Genomic DNA, 5,085 nt, shown 5'->3' on the forward strand with positions numbered 1-5,085 from the left:
GATTTTTGGAATCCTTTGTCCTCGTGGTCGTCTTCATCTTTTTTCTGAATGTCCTCTTTGGTGTTCTCCTTACTATCTTTTCTTGTGTATCGATCATTGAAAGTGTAGCAATTTCCGATGGTGTGCCTCCCATTAGGGTGTAGTGGGCAACGTATGTTTTCAATGTCATCATATCTTCTGGGTTTGGAAAACTTCTTTGATTTGTCGGCCATTGCCACGGTATTGTCTGGTCTATGTTTTCTTTCTTGATGTCTGTTATTCCGATGATTTTGCTTGTCCGGGTTGTCCTGGTTGCTTCTATCCGGGAACCTCTCTCGTGTTTTTTCTTCTGCAGTAATCATCTTTTCTACTGTTCATCTAAATTCTTCATTATTTCTCGGATTTTCTTTGTAGAAGTCTTGAAATTACCACCTAGCCATGATTCCGTGAGAGAAAGCTTCAATTACTTCTCATTCGGTGATGTCATGCACTTGAGCCCGTAGTTCGCCGAATTGTCGATAGTAATTTCTGAGACTTTTGCCTCCCTTTTGCTTGAGTCCTTTCAGTTCTGCATGAGTGATCGGGTGTGTGATGATACCCGCGAAATTTTCACAAAAAGCTCTTTGCAAATCCTCCCAATTTCTGATCGATCCTGGGTTCAATTTATCGAACCATTGGAGGGGCATAGTTTCTAGTGCCATGGGGAAGAACAGGGTTTTGATATCGTCGTCTCCTCCGGCTAGTTCAATTGATTGTGAATATATTTTGAGCCATTGCCTTGGTTCAGTTTTGCCATCATACTTGGAGTAGTTAGACGGTTTGAACTTGTGAGGTAATCATACTGATGCAAGCCTGTTCGCGAAACAGGGGAATCTGTCGTGCGTTCTGGCTTCTTTGAATTCGGATTCGGCACCTCCTTCTGGCCAACTATTGTTTTGATGGGAATAACTCTGTGAGGCTGTCTGGGTAGGCACCTTACTCCTGGTCTTTCTTGGTTGTTCAAATTGGTAGCCTTGATTATGTTCCTTCCTACTTCCTCCGTTATGGCTTCCACCTGGCCCAAGTCTTTCGAAGGCAGACTTCCTTTGATTTTGATCTTCTTGCCTGTGGGTTGTTGATCTGGCAGGTAGTCTTGATTGGTCTCTATCTTCATGCGTTCTTGGGATCGTTGACCAGAGTAAGTCTTGGAGCTATTCATACTTCTCATCAGGATGTGAAGTTGCTCTGAGTTCTTCTAATGCTTCTCGAATCTTATCGTAAGGCGTATTTGCCGTGCGTCTTCCTTCGACTTCTCATTGTGATTTCCTTCTGTCGTATTCAGCCAACTCTGACTCATATCTGATCTAGGCTTCCCTACGCTGCCTAGCACGGTGTTGGCGCCCTTGCTTCAACTTGTTTTTCCTTTCTCTAGCTTGTTTCTGACTCTCTGTTTCTCCATCGTAGCCCTAGGCAAAGGGTGATATGTTGGATTCTGATTCATTCGATGACCTGACATCGGGTGCTTCTGGGGGGATTTAATGGTGACCGAGGACGTCGAACCATGAGTACTTCTCGTGCGTGAGCTGTTCTGTTATTGGTGTTAGTTTTCATACTATCGGAGTTGCTGATGACTTCAGTAGATGTTTTGATGTCGTAGATCGAGTCTCCTTCTTGGTAAGGTAGAATAGCTGTTGTTGTTGTGCCGACTAGTTGGGTTCCACTATCTTCAGGAATGGAACCTGGCTAGTGGATGATACAATCTTGCGATGTTATCGTTAGCACGAGTCCCTCCTGGGCTCCTGTCAGTGGTATCCCAAGCATTGGATTGAAAGATCTTTTGAATTGTCCCTGATAGGATTTTGCCATGTTGTCGAGCCCAAATGGAAAAGAATTTGACTTCTTGAAAGAACTCTGAATGTAATCCGAGTTGTTTTGGGTTGTGCTCTGGAATCCTGCTGAAAAAGAACTTGGTTTTTTGAAAGCACTCAAATAGAACTTCACCTTGGACATGGAACCTGAATTCGAGCCGAATGCGCGTAGCCGTGAAATCTGATTTGAATCGGATATTATGAGCTACGTGAATCTTCTGGTGAGCTGATCCATCATAGTTGTCGAAATAGGAAATTCTTCATGATGATCCAGATCTTTGAGGAGGTGGCCTTGAAGCTTGTCGTAGTTGTCTGCCTCGCAGATCCATGAGCCGAAGATGAAAGTTGATCCTGTCGGGAAGATCATGTTATCGAGGTCCATCGAGCTCTTGGATGCAAAGTCGCCGAAAGCCCCTACCTGGCGCGCCAGCTGTCGATGTTTTACCACCGATAGCCTGCCACGAGGATACCCGAGGCAGTATGTTCAGGCTTCAGCGTATGCTGAACTCGATGGTGAACGCAAGAGACAGTCAATTTATCCTGGTTCAGGCCCTCGATCGTAGATCGAGTAATAACCCTACGTCCAGTCGGTGTTAGCCTTTGCGTTGGATTGATTGTGAAGTGTTATGTTGTACAATTATCGTTCCCCTCTCCCAGGAGCCCTGCCCTCCTTTATATAGTCAGGAGGCCAGAGTCCCAGTCGGTTTACAATGAGATTTCCTAGTAGGATTACTGAATAGTACTACTACTAAGATTACATGGGAAGAATCCTAGTTGGACTAGATCTTCTCTCTCCCTTACGGGGTATCCTGTGGGTCTCGCATCGACAGCGCTCCATGAGGGAACAAAGAGTGAACGTGAGGAATGCTATCATCTTGTCATAAAAAAGCTTAACTCTTTTGAGATACTTCCTAAAGAATGTGCTAATGAGATATATTCATGTTTGAATGTTCTTATAGAGGAAGTCAATGGGTTTAGACTCACTCAAATGCAACCATCCGATGTTGTAAGAAAAATCTTGAGTGTCCTCTCCATTGATAAATATGGGCATATTGTGACCGTGCTACATCAAGGTGATCTTTCCACCACTACACCAACATAAATCTTGGGAAAGATCAATGCCCATGAGATGTACATGCACATCACACCACAAGATGGCTCATCCTCTACTAAGAAGAAAGAAAAAGACTTAGCATTCAAAGCTAGCCAAGAGAAAGGCAAAGCAAGGCTTGAGTATGAGAGCTCAAGTGATGATGAAGTTTATGATGCAAGTCTTGCTCTCATGGTGAGAAGAACCACCAAGATGCTAAAGAAGCTCAACAAGAGTGGCATCAAGTTTGATGGCAAGAAGAAGTTCTTCACTAGCTCTAGAAGGAAGCCAATCTCCGAGATGGATTGCTACAATTGTGGAGAACTTGGTCATCTAGCACACCAATGCACCAAGCTCAAGAAAGACAAGTTCAAGAACAAGTACAAGGGCAAGAAAGATGACTCAAGCAATGAAGAAGAAGATGAGAAGAAGAAAAACAAGCCATACAAGAAGAGAGATGGCAAGAAGGACTTACACAAGAAGAAGAAAAGTGGAAAGGCATACATCGTCGGTGATTGGCTCACGGACATTGATTTATCTAGTGGCTCATCCAATGATGATATTGACAACAAGAAGGTGGCCACCATTGTTATTGACTCTTCATCATCTTCACCACCACCACCGCCATCATCCTCAACACACCAATGCCTTATGGCCAAGGGTAATCGCAAGGTATCAAATGATGATAGTAGTGGTGATGAACATGCTAGCAATGATGATAGCGATAGTGATGATGATGAATATGAATCACCTTCTTATGATGATCTTGTTAAATTGCTAAATCAATACACTAAGATCATTAGAAAGAGTAGAGCTAAGAATGAAAAACTAGAAGCTAAGAATGATTCTCTTTTAGCTAAATGTGATATAGCCAAAAAGACTAGTGTTGAGCTTAGAGAAGCAAATGATGCTATATCATCCAAACTCAAGGAGCTCAAATCTTTTAAGAAACAGCTTAAAGATAAACATGATAAACTTGAGAGGATACATAATGAGCTCGTCACTAGCCACAACATGCTAAAAGAAGAATATACTACTCTTAAGATTAATCATAATAATCTTGTCATTGCTCAAGAATATTTATCCAATGAGGCACATAATGCTACTAATAATGTTGTTAAGATTGATATAGCTACATCATGTGATGATTTGATTATTGAGAGCATTGAGCAAAGTTCTAGTAGCAAGGGCAAGCAAGTGGTTGATACTAATAGTTATGATGAGTATGTCAAGCTCAAGAATGACAATGAAAAGCTAAAGAAAGATCTTGAAGAGCTCAAAACCACCAACACCATAGTGCCAGAAACTCTTGATCATGATGGTGATTTGATTCTTGAGAATGAGAAGTTGAAAGAAGAGAACAAGAAGCTCAAGGAAGGGAAAAATAATGATGCACTCAAGGAAGAGAATAAGAAGCTCAAATTGGAGAAAGAGCATCTCAAGATTGGATTGAGCAAGTTCACAAGAGGCAAGTATCTTCAAAGTGAGCTACTAATGAACACCGTCATGAAGATGGATAGAAGTGGCATTGGGTAGTTGGCAAACTAAGAGAAGAAGGCTCAAGCTCAACAACAACACAAGTCAAAGCCAAAGCCAAAAAGATGTTTTGAGTGTGGACAAGAAGGCCACTTTACCCATGAGTGCCAAACTCCACCACCACAACCCTTGCCCAAGCATGCTAGACCTTTTGCTTTCAATGCTCATTACATGCTTTGAAAGGATTCTAGTGGAAAGATAAAAGTCATGTTCTTAGGACCACCCAACAAGAATAGGCCTAAGAAAATTTAGGTAGCAAAGTCACTTGTTGAGAAGGTGAAGGGCCCTCAACAAGTTTGGGTTCCTAAAGCTTGATCTCTTATGTGTAGGTGAACTACAAGACCGGTGGAAGTCATTGGGTTATTGATAGTGTTTGTACATAACATATGACCGGTGATCCTCATATGTTCACCTCACTAGATGAAGAAGTAGATGGACAAGAAAGAATCATATTTGGAGATAATTCAAAGGGCAAGGTTAAAGGATTGGGCAAAGTGGCAATATCAAATGATCATTCTATCTCAAATGTGCTATGTGTTGCTTCATTGAGCTTCAACTTGCTATCCGTTGGACAATTGTGTGATCTTGGCTTCTAATGCTTGTTTACCGAGAAGGAAGTTGTTGTATCTAAGA

The sequence above is a fragment of the Miscanthus floridulus genome, chromosome 8 (genome assembly GCF_019320115.1).
Source record: "Miscanthus floridulus cultivar M001 chromosome 8, ASM1932011v1, whole genome shotgun sequence".
NCBI lineage: Eukaryota > Viridiplantae > Streptophyta > Magnoliopsida > Poales > Poaceae > Miscanthus > Miscanthus floridulus.